Source organism: Salvelinus fontinalis, chromosome 13, assembly GCF_029448725.1.
Source record: "Salvelinus fontinalis isolate EN_2023a chromosome 13, ASM2944872v1, whole genome shotgun sequence".
Taxonomy (NCBI): Eukaryota; Metazoa; Chordata; class Actinopteri; order Salmoniformes; family Salmonidae; genus Salvelinus; species Salvelinus fontinalis.
In genome coordinates this window covers 402,180-423,505 of record NC_074677.1, presented here as the reverse complement: position 1 = coordinate 423,505, position 21,326 = coordinate 402,180, and positions in this window count along the sequence as shown.

Below are 21,326 nucleotides of genomic sequence, written 5' to 3'. Positions count from 1 at the left end.
AGAGAGAGAGAGAGAGAGAGAGGAGAGAGAGAGAGAGAGAGAGAGAGAGAGAGAGAGAGAGAGAATTATTTCTGTGTTTCAGACCTGTTTTCTATTGACTGAATACAACACACAGATAAAATCACTTGTTCATTAAACTAAATGACTTAACACTGATAAGTAGGAGTATTTACCGCATCAGAGGTACGACAGTGGTCTGTGGAGACCGGTTGACTGTCCCCGTGTCAGACCTGACCCCAAGATCCACATGAGTCAACAGCCTCCAATCCAATCCAGTTTCCGCCATCCAATCTGTAATGATAAAGAGACAAAGATGAAAATCAGGTTCATAAACACACCGGTAACGGATGGAAGATTTTAATATGAAAGAAACACTCACTGCAGATCAAAAGTCTGTGTGTTGCTGGAGACGTGTCTAGTCATGACTCCTTCTGTCTGACACCAGTCCTCAGAGATCCCCTGCTCCACTGTCGTAATCACTAGACTGGTCTCATTCCCACAGTCCCCACTGGCACACGACCAGGCAAATGAAAAGCAACCGTGAGAATGAATGGCTGTCTTGTAACGAAGGTCCACCTGCAACGACACACTTCATTACAACCACCACTTCAGACACTTTTCTAGACTGCTGTCTTTAACAAGTGTGCAACAAAGACAAATGTTTTCTTTGGTAAGGAGGGTAAGAGAACCAGGACGAGCAAGGCATTCTTCATATAGCTAAATGCCTTTATCATTATGGTACGTTCAATAGTACAGAACATTCTAAACTCTGATACATTTCATCCTTTGTCAGGGATTACAATGATTCAACAACCCTTCTGTAGAGAACAGACCATGTTACAACAAGCCTTCTGTAGAGAACAGACCATGTTACAACAAGCCTTCTGTAGAGAACAGACCATGTTACAACAAGCCTTCTGTAGAGAACAAACCATGTTACAACAAGCCTTCTGTAGAGAACAGACCATGTTACAACAAGCCTTCTGTAGAGAACAAACCATGTTACAACAAGCCTTCTGTAGAGAACAAACCATGGTACAACAGGAGTGGGTATAAGTAGTGAATAGGAGTGTGTAATAGTAGTGAATAGGAGTGGGTAATAGTAGTGAATTGTAGTGGGTAATAGTAGTGAATTGTAGTGGGTAATAGTAGTGAATTGTAGTGGGTAATAGTAGTGAATTGTAGTGGGTATAAGTAGTGAATAGGAGTGTGTAATAGTAGTGAATAGGATTGGGTATAGGTGGTGAATAGGAGTGCGTATAAGTAGTGAATAGGAGTGGGTATAAGTAGTGAATTGTAGTTTGTATAACCAGTGAGTAGTAGTGGATATACGTAGTGAATAGGAGTGGGTAATAGTGGTGAATAGGATTGGGTATAGGTGGTGAATAGGAGTGGGTATAAGTAGTGAATAGGAGTGGGTATAAGTAGTGAATAGGAGTGGGTATAAGTAGTGAATGTTCTGTTTTAATTTCCACACGGCACAGCCAGAAGAGGACTGGCCACCCCTCATAGCCTGGTTCCTCTCTAGGTCACTTCCTAGGTTCCCGGCCTTTCTAGGGAGTTTTTCCTAGCCACTGTGCTTCTACACCTGCATTGCTTGCTGTTTGGGGTTTTAGGCTGGGTTTCTGTACAGCACTTTGAGATATCAGCTGATGTAAGAAGGGCTTCATAAATACATTTGATTGATTGATTGATTGTGAATACGATGGGTATGAGTATTGAGAAAAGGAGATCCATACATGACAAAGACCACTAGAGGGCAGTAAACATGCACCACAGTCCAAAGGGAAACGTTGTGAGTTCCATTTCTACCAGTCTCTAGTCTAGAGTCCATTTAACAAGCCTGTTAAACTAAGAATAGGTTTGCAAAACACCTGGTAATTTACATTTAGGTGCATTTATTTTTCTTCTCAATTTTACAGGTCATTTTGGAAATCTATGGAAATGTTAGTAAGTTATGTATTCAGAATTTTTTTCTCATATTCTTTATATCTAGTTCCATGTTCACCTTTAGTTTAGTTTGTAGTAGATACACCATGTAGTCCAGGAGAAAATAGCCCAGTTAATTAAAAAAACGACGAATCAACAATGACATAATTACAAATTAACTCTGCAACTCTACCAACTATTGACTTTTGTCATAACTGCGTCTGGGGGCAGTTCGGCACCAACACATTCACATCAAAGATCAACAAAGATATACTAAGAAATATACAGGATATTACACTCAGCAACGATATTCACTAAATTGATGGGTTATATTAAGCATCATGTTTTACTTATAAAGATTTGTGATGTGAATTTGTTGTATTATTTTATATATTAGGAAAACTACTTGAATGTTTTCAACATTCTGGTGGTTTACTAGTATATTCTGGTAGTTTACTGGTATATTCTGGTAGTTTACTGGTATATTCTGGTAGTTTACTGGTACATTCTGGTAGTTTACTGGTATATTCTGGTAGTTTACTGGTATATTCTGGTAGTTTACTGGTATATTCTGGTAGTTTACTGGTACATTCTGGTAGTTTACTGGTAGTTTACTGGTATATTCTGGTAGTTTACTGGTAGTTTACTGGTAGTTTACTGGTACAATCTGGTAGTTTACTGGTAGTTTACTGGTATATTCTGGTAGTTTACTGGTACAATCTGGTAGTTTACTGGTAGTTTACTGGTAGTTTACTGGAACAATCTGGTAGTTTACTGGTAGTTTACTGGTATATTCTGGTAGTTTACTGGTACAATCTGGTAGTTTACTGGTATATTCTGGTAGTTTACTGGTACAATCTGTTAGTTTACTGGTATATTCTGGTAGTTTACTGGTATATTCTGGTAGTTTGCTGATACATTCTGGTAGTTTACTGGTATATTCTGGTAGTTTACTGGTACAATCTGGTAGTTTACTGGTACAATCTGGTAGTTTACTGGTATATTCTGGTAGTTTACTGGTACAATCTGGTAGTTTACTGGTACAATCTGGTAGTTTACTGGTACAATCTGGTAGTTTACTGGTAGTTTACTGGTAGTTTACTGGTAGTTTACTGGTAGTTTACTGGTACAATCTGGTAGTTTACTGGTACAATCTGGTAGTTTACTGGTACAATCTGGTAGTTTACTGGTACAATCTGGTAGTTTACTGGTACAATCTGGTAGTTTCCTGGTATATTCTGGTAGTTTACTGGTACAATCTGGTAGTTTACTGGTATATTCTGGTAGTTTACTGGTATATTCTGGTAGTTTACTGGTATATTCTGGTAGTTTACTGGTATATTCTGGTAGTTTACTGGAACAATCTGGTAGTTTACTGGTAGTTTACTGGTATATTCTGGTAGTTTACTGGTACATTCTGGTAGTTTACTGGTACATTCTGGTAGTTTACTGGTATATTCTGGTAGTTTACTGGTACATTCTGGTAGTTTACTGGTATATTCTGGTAGTTTACTGGTACATTCTGGTAGTTTACTGGTATATTCTGGTAGTTTACTGGTACATTCTGGTAGTTTACTGGTATATTCTGGTAGTTTACTGGTATATTCTGGTAGTTTACTGGAACAATCTGGTAGTTTACTGGTAGTTTACTGGTATATTCTGGTAGTTTACCGGTAGATTACTGGTATATTCTGGTAGTTTACTGGTATATTCTGGTAGTTTACTGGTACAATCTGGTAGTTTACTGGTACATTTGGTAGTTTACTGGTACAATCTGGTAGTTTACTGGTATATTCTGGTAGTTTACTGGTACAATCTGGTAGTTTACTGGTATATTCTGGTAGTTTACTGGTACAATCTGGTAGTTTACTGGTACAATCTGGTAGTTTACTGGTATATTCTGGTAGTTTACTGGTATAATCTGGTAGTTTACTGGTACAATCTGGTAGTTTACTGGTACAATCTGGTAGTTTACTGGTACAATCTGGTAGTTTACTGGTATATTCTGGTAGTTTACTGGTACAATCTGGTAGTTTACTGGTATATTCTGGTAGTTTACTGGTACAATCTGGTAGTTTACTGGTATATTCTGGTAGTTTACTGGAACAATCTGGTAGTTTACTGGTAGTTTACTGGTATATTCTGGTAGTTTACTGGAACAATCTGGTAGTTTACTGGTATATTCTGGTAGTTTACTGGTATATTCTGGTAGTTTACTGGAACAATCTGGTAGTTTACTGGTATATTCTGGTAGTTTACTGGTATATTCTGGTAGTTTACTGGTATATTCTGGTAGTTTACTGGTATATTCTGGTAGTTTACTGGTATATTCTGGTAGTTTACTGGAACAATCTGGTAGTTTACTGGTAGTTTACTGGTATATTCTGGTAGTTTACTGGTACAATCTGGTAGTTTACTGGTACATTTACAAAGTTACCAGTAAAACTCCAACCCCATGAAGAACATATTTTTCAAGAACAAATAAGCATTTTTCTCATTTGAAGTAAACACTTAATAACACTTAAAGCTGCAATATGTAGAAATGTGAGTTATAGATCTGGGTTGGTCCCTCTGGGGTTGAAGGTCGTGGTTCCTCCTAAGAAGTGGGAGGCCCAGGAGCAGGAGACCAGCAGCATCAGTAATAGTAGTAGTGAGGACTGGGAGGGAGACATGGTGTCTGTCTGTCTGTCTTTCACTCTGTCTCTCTGTCGATCAGTCTCTGTCTGTTTGTCTCTCTGTATCTCTGTGTCTCTGTCTGAGTCTCTCTGAGATCAGACTCTACTTTAATAGATACATGTACAGTAGAGGCACATGCGCACATTAACCTGCAAGCACACTGAACTACACACACACACACACACACACACACACACACACACACACACACACACACACACACACACTGAGTCACTCTCATAAGCAGCCTGACACGTTTTAATCACCGGACGGACAATGGAATCCGATGTGGTAAAAGATTGTTGTTTGTAACTTGAATAGATTCATGGCAAGATACCAGAACAGACTTGAAGACATCCTGGCATCCCGGTTGAACATTGGTTCAATGAAATGATGTGGAACCAAGGTGGAATAGATGTTGAATTGACGTCTGTGCCAAGTGGGAGGTGGTCCTGGAACACAGTCAGGTTGAACATTGGTTCAATGAAATGATGTGGAACCAAAGTGCATGTGCAGGGAAGATTGTTAAAAGTCAACATCAGACCAATAGCAGACAGTAGCAGACAGTAGCAGACAGTAGCAGACAGTAACAGACAGTAGCAGACAGTAACAGACAGTAGCAGACAGTAGCAGACAGTAACAGACAGTAGCAGGCAGTAGCAGGCAGTAGCAGGCAGTAGCAGACAGTAGCAGACAGTAGCAGACAGTAGCAGACAGTAGCAGGCAGTAACAGACAGTAGCAGACAGTAGCAGACAGTAGCAGACAGTAACAGACAGTAGCAGACAGTAGCAGACAGTAGCAGGCAGTAGCAGACAGTAGCAGGCAGTAACAGACAGTAGCAGTCAGTAACAGACAGTAACAGACAGTAGCAGTCAGTAACAGACAGTAACAGACAGTAGCAGACAGTAGCAGACAGTAACAGACAGTAACAGACAGTAGCAGACAGTAGCAGACAGTAGCAGACAGTAGCAGTCAGTAGCAGACAGTAGCAGACAGTAGCAGACAGTAGCAGACTAGCAGGCAGTAGCAGACAGTAATAGACAGTAGCAGACAGTAGCAGACAGAAACAGACAGAAACAGACAGAAACAGACAGTACCAGACAGGAACAGACGCACGACAAGCAGTAACGGATTGCCTGTTCCGAAACCAAAAGGCCCCTGAACAACTACCCCATGCCATCAGACTGCTGAACAGCTTCTACCCCCAAGCCATCAGACTGCTGAACAGCTTCTACCCCCCAAGCTATCAGACTGCTGAACAGCTTCTACCCCCAAGCCATCAGACTGCTGAACAGCTTCTACCCCCAAGCCATCAGACTGCTGAACAGCTTCTACCCCTAAGCCATCAGACTGCTGAACAGCTTCTATCCCCAAGCCATAAGACTGCTGAACAGCTTCTACCCCCAAGCTGCTGAACAGCTTCTACCCCCAAGCCATCAGACTGCTGAACAGCTTCTACCCCCAAGCCATCAGACTGCTGAACAGCTTCTACCCCCAAACCATCAGACTGCTGAACAGCTTCTACCCCCAAGCCATAAGACTGCTGAACCGCTTCTACCCCCAAGCCATAAGACTGCTGAACAGCTTCTACCCCCCCAAGCCATCAGACTGCTGAACAGCTTCTACCCCCAAGCCATCAGACTGCTGAACAGCTTCTACCCCCAAGCCATTAGACTGATGAACAGCTTCTACCCCCAAGCCATTAGACTGTTGAACAGCTTCTACCCCCAAGCCATTAGACTGCTGAACAGCTTCTACCCCCAAGCCATTAGACTGCTGAACAGCTTCTACCCCCAAGCCATCAGACTGCTGAACAGCTTCTACCCCCAAGCCATTAGACTGCTGAACAGCTTCTACCCCTAAAAAACCATTAGACTCCTGAACAGCTTCCACCCCCAAGCCATCAGACTGCTGAACAGCTTCTACCCCCAAGCCATTAGACTGCTGAACAGCTTCTACCCCCATCAGACTGCTGAACAGCTTCTACCACCAAGCCATTAGACTGTTGAACAGCTTCTACCCCCAAGGCATCAGACTGCTGAACAGCTTCTACCCCCAAGCCATCAGACTGCTGAACAGCTTCTACCCCCAAGCCATCAGACTCCTGAACAGCTTCTACCCCCAAGCCATCAGACTCCTGAACAGCTTCTACCCCCATCAGACTGCTGAACAGCTTCTACCCCCCAAGCCATTAGACTGTTGAACAGCTTCTACCCCCAAGCCATCAGACTGCTGAACAGCTTCTACCCCCAAACTATTAGACTGCTGAACAGCTTCTACCCCCAAGCCATTAGACTGCTAAACAGCTTCTACCCCCAAGCCATCAGACTGCTGAACAGCTTCTACCCCCAAACCATCAGACTGCTGAACAGCTTCTACCCCCAAACCATCAGACTGCTGAACAGCTTCTACCCCCAAGCCATTAGACTGCTGAACAGCTTCTACCCCCAAGCCATTAGACTGCTGAACAGCTTCTACCCCCAAGCCATTAGACTGCTGAACAGCTTCTACCCCCAAGCCATCAGACTGCTGAACAGCTTCTACCCCCAAGCCATTAGACTGCTGAACAGCTTCTACCCCCAAGCTGCTGAACAGCTTCTACCCCCAAACCATCAGACTGCTGAACAGCTTCTACCCCCAAACCATCAGACTGCTGAACAGCTTCTACCCCCAAACCATGAGACTGCTGAACATCTTCTACCCCCAAGCCATCAGACTACTGAACAGCTTCTACCCCCAAGCCATTAGACTGCTGAACAGGTTCTACCCCCAAGCCATCAGACTGCTGAACAGGTTCTACCCCCAAGCCATCAGACTGCTGAACAGCTTCTACCCCCAAGCCATCAGACTGCTGAACAGCTTCTACCCCCAAACCATCAGACTGCTGAACAGCTTCTACCCCCAAGCCATTAGACTGCTGAACAGGTTCTACCCCCAAGCCATCAGACTGCTGAACAGGTTCTACCCCCAAGCCATCAGACTGCTGAACAGCTTCTACCCCCAAGCCATCAGACTGCTGAACAGCTTCTACCCCCAAGCCATCAGACTACTGAACAGCTTCTACCCCCAATCCATTAGACTGCTGAACAGCTTCTACCCCCAAGCCATCAGATTACTGAGCAGCTTCTACCCCCAATCCATCAGATTGCTGAACAGCTTCTACCCCCAAGCCATCAGACTGCTGAACAGCTTCTACCCCCAATCCATCAGACTCCTGAACAGCTTCTACCCCCAAGCCATTAGACTGCTGAACAGCTTCTACCCCCAAGCCATCAGACTGCTGAACAGCTTCTACCCCCAAGCCATCAGACTGCTGAACAGCTTCTACCCCCAAACCATTAGACTGCTGAACAGCTTCTACCCCCAAACCATTAGACTCCTGAACAACTTCTACCCCCAAGCCATCAGACTGCTGAACAGCTTCTACCCCCAAGCTGCTGAACAGCTTCTACACCCAAGCCATCAGACTGTTGAACAGCTTCTACCCCCAAGCCATTAGACTGCTGAACAGCTTCTACCCCCAAGCCATCAGACTGCTGAACAGCTTCTACCCCCAAGCCATCAGACTGCTGAACAGCTTCTACCCCCAAGCTGCTGAACAGCTTCTACCCCCAAGCCATTAGACTGCTGAACAGCTTCTACCCCAAGCCATCAGACTGCTGAACAGCTTCTACCCCCAAGCCATCAGACTGCTGAACAGCTTCTACCCCCAAGCCATTAGACTGCTGAACAGCTTCTACCCCCAAGCCATCAAACTGCTGAACAGCTTCTACCCCTAAGCCATTAGACTGCTGAACAAATTAATGAGCAGACTATTTACATTAACCCTCTTTATTCTTTATTTATTTATCTTAATTGTTTTGCACTGGGCTCTATGTACACTCACACATACTACACTGACACTCCAACACACACACACACACACACACACACACACACACACACACACACACACACACACACACACACACACTACATACAATGACACACAAATGCATATTGACACCACACTCACACATAGACACACTTTCACGCTCTTCACATACGCTGCCTCTACTCTGTTAATTATACACTGAGTGTACAAAACATGAAAACCTGCTATTTCCATGACAGAGTGACCAGGTGAATCCAGGTGAATCCAGGTGAAAGCTATGATCCCTTATTGATGTCACTTCTTAAATGCACTTCAATCAGTGTAGATGAACGGGGGAGAGAGGTTTATTAAAGAAGGATTTTTAAGCCTTGAGACAATTGAAAAATGTATTGTGTATGTGTGCCATTCAGAGGGTGAATAGGCAAGACAAAATATTTAAGTGCCTTTGAACGGGGTATGGTAGTAGGTGCCAGACGCAGTGCTTTGTGTCAAGAACTGCAATGCTGCTGGGTTTTTCATGCTCAACAGTTTCCTGTGTGTATCAAGAAGGGTCCACCACCCAAAGGACATCCAGCCAAGTAGATCTGATTTATCTCCTAAGGTATTACACATGTTGCTTTATCTCCCAACGTATTGCACACGTTGCTTTATCTCCTAACGTATTGCACACGTTGCTTTATCTCCTAACGTATTGCACACGTTGCTTTATCTCCTAACGTATTGCACACGTTGCTTTATCTCCTAACGTATTGCACATGTTGCTTTATCTCCTAACGTATTGCACACGTTGCTTTATCTCTGACGTATTGCACACGTTGCTTTGTCTCTGACGTATTGCACACGTTGCTTTATCTCCCAATGTATTGCACACGTTGACTGCAGATATTCACTTAAAAAGCAACTACAAATATTCAAATGTATCGAAAAACTGAAAATAAATTGTTTCAAAGGAATTTATAATTTTGAAAAACCATCCCGTGGTTATTTCCAGATACCCCTGGTATACGGTAGAGTATATACGGTATACCGCCCAAGCTATTCAGCCTGGAACTTAAGCACTTGGTCTAGACTAGAGATATTGGATAAACCCTGTTATTATGGCCTAGGACAACACAATGGAAATGGACTATAGGAACACTGGAACCAACAAGCACCAGGTTTAGCCCACAGTGGAAAGGGGGCTAGTGATTGTTTGCTCTCATAGATGCTGTATCTTCATTTGATCATCCTGCTGTTGCAGGAATTTTTCCAGCACTGTAGAAAATGCAAATGTATAGTGTATTTAAGGTTTAAAAAGGATTCTAAAGTTTGTTAACGAAAAATGTATAAACACTTACAATTTTTTTTTTTATATATTAGTTATAATCCACATAATAACGCACATTTCCTCTTGCTGTAGGATTATTTACTGCTGTGTGAAACTGTATCAAATTAAGACACGGCATCTGTATGTTAGTATCTGGTTTAACTCTCTGGGATAAAGGATTGAATAAGTTCCAATGAGGACAGCATGTCCCTTGTGTTCCAGATGAGGTGATGTCTGTAGACCAGAGTGTGTGTGTGTGTGTGTGTGTGTGTGTGTGTGTGTGTGTGGTATACTCAGTGTATAGGCAGTATATTTAAATAATTTATTGATTTAATTAAAAATCAATGTTCTCCAAATCAAGGCTTCACATTTAATGACACCTCTACAGGTTATTGTAAATAACATCTTCCAAAATTAAACCAGGAATTAAATTCCACTTATTTAAGTGTATCTAAGTCTTAAGGAACTATATTGAGCCATTATATCACTTCCTGTTTCACTAGAGTATAAAAATGAGGTAACATGCATGCAATATCCCACTGTCATCCAACACTATGGAGAAAACAAAAGACCTGGCAGTTCAGAAGAGACAGATGGTCGTAGGACCTTCATAAATCTGGTAATGGCTACAAGAACATCCACAAACGATTGAATATACCACTGAGCAATGTCAGGTCAATTATTTTTTTAAATCAAAAGATATGGAACAGTTGAAAACCTCACGGGTAGAGGACGCAAATGCATTTTGCCCCCCAGGATAGGGAGGAGGATGGTGAGAGAAGCAACAAAATCCGCCCCAAAAGCACCATCAGACGCCACCTCCACATCCACAGGCTCTTTGGAAGGGTTGGCAGAAGAAAGCCCTTTCTGACCACCAGACACAGACGCCACCTCCACAACCACAGGCTCTTTGGAAGGGTTGCCAGAAGAAAGCCCTTTCTGACCCCAAGACACACTGATCTCAAGCGCTTGGAGTTTCCCAAACGTAATTTATATTATGACTGGAAGAAGGTGCTCTGGTCAGATGAGACCAAAATTGAAAGTTTTGGTCAGATACAGCATCGGCATGTCTGGCGTCGAAACAGAGATGCAGACAAGGAGAGGCACCTCATACCCACAGTGAAATGTGGTGGTGGGTCAGTGATTGTTTTTCCAAGCCACCGTGCTTCTACACCTGCATTGTTTGCTGTGTGGGGTTTTAGGCTGGGTTTCTGTACAGCACTTTGTGACATCAGCTGATGTAAGAGCGGGCTACATAAATACATTTGATTTGATTGTTTTTGGGGCTGTTTTAATTCCAGAGGTCCAGTGGCGCTGGTTAAGATTGATGGCATAATGAATTCCACCAAGTATCAGGCAATTTTGGCTGACAATCTGGTTGCCTCTGCCAGAAGGCTGGGACTTGGCCGTATGTGGACTTTCCAACAAGACAATGACCTAAAACATACCTCAAGATCCACACAGAAATGGTTCTGTGACAACAAAATCAATGTTCTGCTATGGCCATCTCAGTTGCCGAACCTCAATCCAATCGAAAACCTGTGAGCTGAGTTGAAGAGGGGAGTTGATAAGCCCAAACCCAAGAATGTGAAGGATGTTGAAAGAGGAGTGGTCCAAAATCCCTCCAAATGTGTTCCTTAACCTTGTCAAACATTACAGGAAAAGACTCCATGCTGTTATCCATGCCAGAGGTGGTGGCACTAAATGAGGAGTGCCAATAATTATGAAACCTTGATTTTGGTTAAATTTATTTTGTATGAAATTATTTTTTGGTTGGGGGCAGTAGTTACAAAAGGTACTTTAATTTCTCCATATAAGTTGAACCGTTTAGAAATTAGAGCACTTTTTGTAAATACTGCCCCCCATAAAGTACATGGTAGAGTCCCAGGTAAATACTGCCCCCCATAAGGTACATGGTAGAGTCCCAGGTAAATACTGCCCCCATAAGGTACATGGTAGAGTCCCAGGTAAATACTGCCCCTATAAGGTACATGGTTGAGTCCCAGGTAAATACTGCCCCCATAAGGTACATGGTAGAGTCCCAGGTAAATACTGCCCCCATAAGGTACATGGTAGAGTCCCAGGTAAATACAGCCCCCATAAGGTACATGGTAGAGTCCCAGGTAAATACTGCCCCCATAAGGTACATGGTAGAGTCCCAGGTAAATACTGCCCCCATAAGGTACATGGTAGAGTCCCAGGTAAATACAGCCCCCATAAGGTACATGGTAGAGTCCCAGGTAAATACTGCCCCCATAAGGTACATGGTAGAGTCCCAGGTAAATACTGCCCCCATAAGGTACATGGTAGAGTCCCAGGTAAATACTGCCCCCATAAGGTACATGGTAGAGTCCCAGGTAAATACTGCCCCATAAGGTACATGGTAGAGTCCCAGGTAAATACTGCCCCCATAAGGTACATGGTAGAGTCCCAGGTAAATACTGCCCCCATACGGTACATGGTAGAGTCCCAGGTAAATACTGCCCCCCATAAGGTACATGGTATAGTCCCAGGTAAATACTGCCCCCATAAGGTACATGGTAGAGTCCCAGGTAAATACTGCCCCCATAAGGTACATGGTAGAGTCCCAGGTAAATACTGCCCCCATAAGGTACATGGTAGAGTCCCAGGTAAATACTGCCCCATAAGGTACATGGTAGAGTCCCAGGTAAATACTGCCCCCATAAGGTACATGGTAGAGTCCCAGGTAAATACTGCCCCCATACGGTACATGGTAGAGTCCCAGGTAAATACTGCCCCCATAAGGTACATGGTAGAGTCCCAGGTAAATTCTGCCCCCATAAGGTACATGGTAGAGTCCTGGGTAAATACTGCCCCCATAAGGTACATGGTAGAGTCCCGGGTAAATAATGCCCCCATACGGTACATGGTAGAGTCCCAGGTAAATACTGCCCCCATAAGGTACATGGTAGAGTCCCAGGTAAATACAGCCCCCATAAGGTACATGGTAGAGTCCCAGGTAAATACCGCCCCCATAAGGTACATGGTAGAGTCCCAGGTAAATACTGCCCCCCTAAGGTACATGGTAGAGTCCCAGGTAAATACAGCCCCCATAAAGTACATGGTAGAGTCCCAGGTAAATACAGCCCCCATAAGGTACATGGTAGAGTCCCAGGTAAATACTGCCCCCATAAGGTACATGGTAGAGTCCCAGGTAAATACTGCCCCCCTAAGGTACATGGTAGAGTCCCAGGTAAATACAGCCCCCATAAGGTACATGGTAGAGTCCCAGGTAAATACTGCCCCCATAAGGCACATGGATCTGTTGGGGCGGTATGCAAATTGTAGTGGGTCTAAGGAGTCCGTTAAGGTGGAGTTGATATGGTCCTTGACCAGTCTTTCAAAGCACTTCATGAGTCATTTAGTTCAGTTACCTTCACTTTTTTTGCGTACAGGAACAATGGTGGACATCCTTAAAGCAAGTGGGGACAACAGACTGGGATAGGGAGAGATTCGAATATGTTCGTAAACACACTCCAGCCAGCTGGTCTGTACATGCTCTGATTTAACATTCACACACTCCAGATATACTAATCACTGGATTACACGCTCAACCAAACACTGATTACTGTGTGTGTGTGTGTGTGTGTGTGTGTGTGTGTGTGTGTGTGAGAGAGAGATAATGCCTGCTAATGCTCTCTAGTAGTGAGAGAGGGAGATCATGTCACATTCTACCTGTTATTACGAACTCATAACGGTTGCTGTGTTTTCCCTAGCCTAGAGATGAAGGGATAGAATGAGAGAGAAGGAGAACGCCTGTTGTATGTAGTCAGTAGTTTCTTATTTAGCACTGGGCTAGCTACAGAAGGTTAAGGATCTCAGTGGGACAGGACCTTAATGGCTGCTGTGTGTTCTCTAGCCCAGCAGCGCGATGCTAGCTAACCTCACTGACCTCTTTCTGTTGTCTAGCTTCGCTGACCTCTTTCTGTTGTCTAGTCTCGCTGACCTCTTTCTGTTGTCTAGCCTCGCTGACCTCTTTCTGTTGTCTAGCCTCACTGACCTCTTTCTGTTGTCTAGCCTCGCTGACCTCTTTCTGTTGTCTAGCCTCGCTGATCTCTTTCTGTTGTCTAGCCTCACTGACCTCTGTCTGTTGTCTAGCCTCGCTGACCTCTTTCTGTTGTCTAGCCTCACTGACCTCTTTCTGTTGTCTAGCCTCGCTGACCTCTTTCTGTTGTCTAGCCTCACTGACCTCTGTCTGTTGTCTAGCCTCGCCGACCTCTTTCTGTTGTCTAGCCTCACTGTCCTCTTTCTGTTGTCTAGCCTCACTGACCTCTGTCTGTTGTCTAGCCTTGCTGATCTCTTTCTGTTGTCTAGCCTCGCTGACCTCTTTCTGTTGTCTAGCCTCACTGACCTCTTTCTGTTGTCTAGCCTCACTGTCCTCTTTCTGTTGTCTAGCCTCGCTGACCTCTTTCTGTTGTCTAGCCTCACCGACCTCTTTCTGTTGTCTAGCCTCACCGAACCCTTTCTGTTGTCTAGCCTCACTGACCTCTTTCTGTTGTCTAGCCTCACCGACCTCTTTCTGTTGTCTAGCCTCGCTGACCTCTTGTCTAGCCTCACCGACCTCTTTCTGTTGTCTAGCCTCGCTGACCTCTTTCTGTTGTCTAGCCTCACTGACCTCTGTCTGTTGTCTAGCCTCACTGACCTCTGTCTGTTGTCTAGCCTCGCTGACCTCTTTCTGTTGTCTAGCCTCGCTGTCCTCTTTCTGTTGTCTAGCCTCGCTGACCTCTTTCTGTTGTCTAGCCTCGCTGACCTCTGTCTGTTGTCTAGCCTCGCTGACCTCTTTCTGTTGTCTAGCCTCGCTGTCCTCTTTCTGTTGTCTAGCCTCGCTGACCTCTTTCTGTTGTCTAGCCTCGCTGACCTCTTTCTGTTGTCTAGCCTCGCTGACCTCTTTCTGTTGTCTAGCCTCGCTGACCTCTTTCTGTTCTGTTCTTTTATTTTTGTATTTAACCTTTATTTAACTAGGCAAGTGAGTTTAAGAACAAATTCTTATTTACAATGACGGCCTACCAAAAGGCAAAAGGCCTCCTGCAGGGACGGGGGCTAAAATAAAAATAAATATATATGTATATAAATACATTTAGGACAAAACATACATCACAACAAGAGAGACAACACTACACTACAAGACAACAACAACAACAACAGCAGCATAGCAAGGCAGCAACACATGACAACAACGTGGTAATAACAAAACATGGTACAAACATTATTGTTCACAGACAACAGCACCAAGGGCAAGAAGGTAGAGACAACAATACATCACACAAAGCAGCCACAACTGTCAGTAAGAGTCTCCCATGATTGAGTCTTTGAATGAAGAGATGGAGATTAAACTGTCCAGTTTGAGTGTTTTGTTGCAGCTCGTTCCAGTCGCCAGCTGCAGCGAACTGAAAAGACGAGCGACCCAGGGATGTGTGTGCTTTGGGGACCTTTAACAGAATGTGACTGGCAGAACGGGTGTTGTATGTGGAGGATGAGGGCTGCAGTAGATATCTCAGAACGGGTGTTGTATGTGGAGGATGAGGGCTGCAGTAGATATCTCAGATAGGGGGGAGTGAGGCGTAAGAGGGTTTTATGAATAAGTCTTGTAGGTCTAGTTCTATCTGGGCCCTGTCGGTCTAGTTCTATCTGGGCCCTGTGGGTCTAGTTCTATCTGGGCCCTGTGGGTCTAGATCTATCTGGGCCCTGTAGGTCTAGATCTATCTGGGCCCTGTGGGTCTAGATCTATCTGGGCCCTGTGGGTCTAGATCTATCTGGGCCCTGTGGGTCTAGATCTATCTGGGCCCTGTGGGTCTAGATCTATCTGGGCCCTGTGGGTCTAGATCTATCTGGGCCCTGTGGGTCTAGATCCATCTGGGCCCTGTGGGTCTAGATCCATCTGGGCCCTGTGGGTCTAGATCCATCTGGGCCCTGTGGGTCTAGATCCATCTGGGCCATGTGGGTCTAGATCTATCTGGGCCCTGTGGGTCTAGATCTATCTGGGCCCTGTGGGTCTAGATCTATCTGGGCCCTGTGGGTCTAGATCTATCTGGGCCCTGTGGGTCTAGTTCCATCTGGGCCCTGTGGGTCTAGTTCCACCTGGGCCCTGTGGGTCTAGATCTATCTGGGCCCTGTGGGTCTAGTTCCATCTGGGCCCTGTGGGTCTAGATCCATCTGGGCCCTGTGGGTCTAGTTCTATCTGGGCCCTGTGGGTCTAGTTCTATCTGGGCCCTGTGGGTCTAGTTCTATCTGGGCCCTGTGGGTCTAGATCTATCTGGGCCCTGTGGGTCTAGATCTATCTGGGCCCTGTGGGTCTAGATCTATCTGGGCCCTGTGGGTCTAGATCTATCTGGGCCCTGTGGGTCTAGATCCAGCTGGGCCCTGTGGGTCTAGATCCAGCTGGGCCCTGTGGGTCTAGATCCATCTGGGCCCTGTGGGTCTAGATCCATCTGGGCCCTGTGGGTCTAGATCCATCTGGGCCCTGTGGGTCTAGATCTATCTGGGCCCTGTGGGTCTAGATCTATCTGGGCCCTGTGGGTCTAGATCTATCTGGGCCCTGTGGGTCTAGATCTATCTGGGCCCTGTGGGTCTAGTTCTATCTGGGCCCTGTGGGTCTAGATCTATCTGGGCCCTGTGGGTCTAGATCTATCTGGGCCCTGTGGGTCTAGATCTATCTGGGCCCTGTGGGTCTAGATCTATCTGGGCCCTGTCTGTTTCCTGTAGGACTTGTTCTATCTTTTAACTGGGCCGTGAGTTATTCCTGGTCATGTGGTGGTCATTGTGTGTCTGACTCTATTTCCCAGGATGCACTGAGGCAGAGGCTGAACATTCTGACCAATGGGAAGGCAGCGCTGCATGGTCAGCAGCAGACTGAGGATCGAACAGGAGGGTAAGGTCTCGGTTTCTCTATCTCTGTTTCTCTCTGTCTCTCTTTCTGTTTCTCTCTCTCTCCTTTCTCTTCCTCTGTTTCTCTCCCTGTCCTCCCTCTCTCTCCCTGTCAGTCTGTCTGTCTCTCTGTTTCTCTCCCTTTCCTCCTCCCTCTCTCTCCCTGTCAGTCTGTCTGTCTCTGTGTTTCTCTCTCTGTTTCTCTGTCTCTCCTCCTCCCTCTCTCTCCCTGTCAGTCTGTCTGTCTCTGTGTTTCTCTCCCTGTCCTCCCTCTCTCCTCCCTGTCAGTCTGTCCCTGTCAGTCTGTCTGTCTCTCTGTTTCTCTCCCTTTCCTCCTCCCTCTCTCTCCCTGTCAGTCTGTCTGTCTCTCTGTTTCTCTCCCTTTCCTCCTCCCTCTCTCTCCCTGTCAGTCTGTCTGTCTCTGTGTTTCTCTCTCTGTTTCTCTCCCTGTCCTCCTCCCTCTCTCCTTCCTGTCAGTCTGTCTGTCTCTGTGTTTCTCTCCCTGTCCTCCCTCTCTCTCCCTGTCAGTCTGTCTATCTCTGTGTTTCTCTCCCTGTCCTCCCTCTCTCCTCCCTGTCAGTCTGTCTGTCTCTGTGTTTCTCTCTCTGTTTCTCTCCCTCTCCTCCTCCCTCTCTCTCCCTGTCAGTCTGTCTGTCTCTCTGTTTCTCTCCCTTTCCTCCTCCCTCTCTCTCCCTGTCAGTCTGTCTGTCTCTCTGTTTCTCTCCCTTTCCTCCTCCCTCTCTCTCCCTGTCAGTCTGTCTGTCTCTCTGTTTCTCTCCCTTTCCTCCTCCCTCTCCTCCTCCCTCTCTCTCCCTGTCAGTCTGTCTGTCTCTCTGTTTCTCTCCCTCTCCTCCTCCCTCTCTCTCCCTGTCAGTCTGTCTGTCTCTCTGTTTCTCTCCCTTTCCTCCTCCCTCTCTCTCCCTGTCAGTCTGTCTGTCTCTCTGTTTCTCTCTCTGTTTCTCTCCCTGTCCTCCTCCCTCTCTCTGGCTGTCAGTCTGTCTGTCTCTGTGTTTCTCTCCCTGTCCTCCCTCTCTCCTTCCTGTCAGTCTGTCTGTCTCTGTGTTTCTCTCCCTGTCCTCCCTCTCTCTCCCTGTCAGTCTGTCTGTCTCTGTGTTTCTCTCTCTGTTTCTCTCCCTCTCCTCCTCCCTCTCTCTCCCTGTCAGTCTGTCTGTCTCTCTGTTTCTCTCCCTTTCCTCCTCCCTCTCTCTCCCTGTCAGTCTGTCTGTCTCTCTGTTTCTCTCTCTGTTTCTCTCCCTGTCCTCCTCCCTCTCTCTGGCTGTCAGTCTGTCTGTCTCTGTGTTTCTCTCCCTGTCCTCCCTCTCTCCTTCCTGTCAGTCTGTCTGTCTCTGTGTTTCTCTCCCTGTCCTCCCTCTCTCTCCCTGTCAGTCTGTCTGTCTCTGTGTTTCTCTCTGTTTCTCTCCCTCTCCTCCTCCCTCTCTCTCCCTGTCAGTCTGTCTGTCTCTGTGTTTCTCTCTCTGTTTCTCTCCCTCTCCTCCTCCCTCTCTCTCCCTGTCAGTCTGTCTGTCTCTGTGTTTCTCTCTCTGTTTCTCTCCCTCTCTCTCCCTGTCAGTCTGTCTGTCTCTGTGTTTCTCTCCCTGTCCTCCTCCCTCTCTCCCCCTGTCAGTCTGTCTGTCTCTGTGTTTCTCTCCCTGTCCTCCCTCTCTCCTCCCTCTCTCTCCCTGTCAGTCTGTCTGTCTCTCTGTTTCTCTCCCTTTCCTCCTCCCTCTCTCTCCCTGTCAGTCTGTCTGTCTCTGTGTTTCTCTCCCTCTCCTCCTCCCTCTCTCCCCCTGTCAGTCTGTCTGTCTCTGTGTTTCTCTCCCTCTCCTCCCTCTCTCTCCCTGACAGTCTGTCCCTGTCAGTCTGTCTGTCTCTGTGTTTCTCTCCCTCTCCTCCTCCCTCTCTCCCCCTGTCAGTCTGTCTGTCTCTGTGTTTCTCTCCCTGTCCTCCCTCTCTCCTCCCTCTCTCTCCCTGTCAGTCTGTCTGTCTCTCTGTTTCTCTCCCTTTCCTCCTCCCTCTCTCTCCCTGTCAGTCTGTCTGTCTCTGTGTTTCTCTCCCTCTCCTCCTCCCTCTCTCCCCCTGTCAGTCTGTCTGTCTCTGTGTTTCTCTCCCTCTCCTCCCTCTCTCTCCCTGACAGTCTGTCCCTGTCAGTCTGTCTGTCTCTGTGTTTCTCTCCCTCTCCTCCTCCCTCTCTCCCCCTGTCAGTCTGTCTGTCTCTGTGTTTCTCTCCCTCTCCTCCCTCTCTCTCCCTGTCAGTCTGTCCCTGTCAGTCTGTCTGTCTCTGTGTTTCTCTCCCTGTCCTCCCTCTCTCTCCCTGTCAGTCTGTCCCTGTCAGTCTGTCTGTCTCTGTGCTTCTCTCCCTGTCCTCCCTCTCTCTCCCTGTCAGTCTGTCCCTGTCAGTCTGTCTGTCTCTGTGCTTCTCTCCCTGTCCTCCCTCTCTCCTCCCTGTCAGTCTGTCCCTGTCAGTCTGTCTGTCTCTGTGCTTCTCTCCTTGTCCTCCCTCTCTCTCCCTGTCCTCCCTCTCTCCTCCCTGTCAGTGTGTTGTTGATCTGTTTAGAGTGAGTACCAGCAGCACTGTTTATCCAGTTGTTTCTTTGTTTATTGTTCTCTCTGTTGAGAAAACAGTGTCACGTTGATGAGAATACGACTAATAGTGGTCAGTATTAGCACCCACTAATCTATAATCACCTTCTGAAAGGCCTTATGGTGACACACACACACACACATTATACTACACACACACACACAGTATACTACACACACACGTCGACATATCGTTAGTTCATCTGATTAGTCTCTGGCTATACAGGGCAACAGTTAGGACTGTGTGTGTGTGTGTGTGTGTGTGTGTGTGTGTGTGTGTGTGTGTGTGTGTGTGTGTGTGTGTGTGTGTGTGTGTGTGTGTGTGTGTGTGTGTGTGTGTGTGTGTGTGTGTGTGTGTGTGTGTGTGTGTGTGTGTGTGTGTGTGTGTGTGTGTGTGTGTGTGTGTGTGTGTGTGTGTGTGTGTGTGTGTGTGTGTGTGTAGACCAGTGGTTATAGGGTAGGACTTATATCTACTCTATATGAACATAGTCACCATGAGAACATGTTTCAGTCTAACTTTAAGATATAGTAGAACTAAAGTCTTAAAGGAGACCTATTTGGCCTCTTTTTTTTGTCTTGCTCCTCGAGACGGCAGGTAGCCTAGTGGTTAGAGTGTAGGGGCGGCAGGTAGCCTAGTGGTTAGAGTGTAGGGGTGGCAGGTAGTCTAGTGGTTAGAGTGTAGGGACGGCAGGTAACCTAGTGGTTAGAGTGTAGAGGAGGCAGGTAGTCTAGTGGTTAGAGTGTAGTGGCGTCAGGTAGCCTAGTGGTTAGAGTGTAGGGGTGTCAGGTAGTCTAGTGGTTAGAGTGTAGGGGTGTCAGGTAGTCTAGTGGTTAGAGTGTAGGGGGGAGGTAGGTAGCCTAGTGGTTAGAGTGTAGGGGGGCAGGTAGTCTAGTGGTTAGAGTGTAGGGGTGTCAGGTAGTCTAGTGGTTAGAGTGTAGGGGGGGCAGGTAGTCTAGTGGTTAGAGTGTAGGGGGGGCAGGTAGTCTAGTGGTTAGAGTGTAGGGGTGTCAGGTAGCCTAGTGGTTAGAGTGTAGAGACGGCAGGTAGTCTAGTGGTTAGAGTGTAGAGGTGGCAGGTAGCCTAGTGGTTAGAGTGTAGGGGTGGCAGATAGACTAGTGGTTAGAGTGTAGGGCCGGCAGGTAGCCTAGTGGTTAGAGTGTAGAGGCGGCAGGTAGCCTAGTGGTTAGAGTGTGGAGACGGCAGGTAGTCTAGTGGTTAGAATGTAGGGGTGTCAGGTAGCCTAGTGGTTAGAGTGTAGGGGGGCAGGTAGTCTAGTGGTTAGAGTGTAGGGGTGCAGGTAGTCTAGTGGTTCAGAGTGTAGGGGTGCAGGTAGTCTAGTGGTTAGAGTGTAGTGGCGTCAGGTAGCCTAGTGGTTAGAGTGTAGAGGAGGCAGGTAGTCTAGTGGTTAGAGTGTAGAGACGGCAGGTAGTCTAGTGGTTAGAGTGTAGGGGTGTCAGGTAGCCTAGTGGTTAGAGTGTAGGGGCGGCAGGTAGTCTAGTGGTTAGAGTGTAGAGGTGGCAGGTAGCCTAGTGGTTAGAGTGTAGGGGTGGCAGATAGCCTAGTGGTTAGAGCGTTGGACTAGTAACCGGAGGTTGCAAAATCGAATCCCCGAGCTGACAAGGTCAAAATATGTCGTTCTGCCCCTGAACAAGACAGTTAACCCACTGTTCCCCGGTAGGCCGTCATTGTAAATAGGAGTTTGTTCTTAACCGGTAAGTTAAGTTGGATTTGGGGTGTGGTTTGGTGTGAGTGTTTTTTTGGGTGTGTCCTTGACACCTTCAAGACAAAAAACAAGCACTTAGCCACATAGCACTTAGCATATAGCCACATAGCCCTTAGCACATAGCCACATAGCACATAGCCACTTAGCACATAGCTACTTAGCACATAGCCACTTAGCACTTAGCCACATAGCACTTAGCCACATAGCCACATAGCCCTTAGCACTTAGCACATAGCCACATAGCACTTAGCACATAGCCACTTAGCACATAGCCACTTAGCACATAGCCACATAGCACTTAGCCACATAGCACTTAGCCACATAGCACTTAGCATATAGCCACATATCACT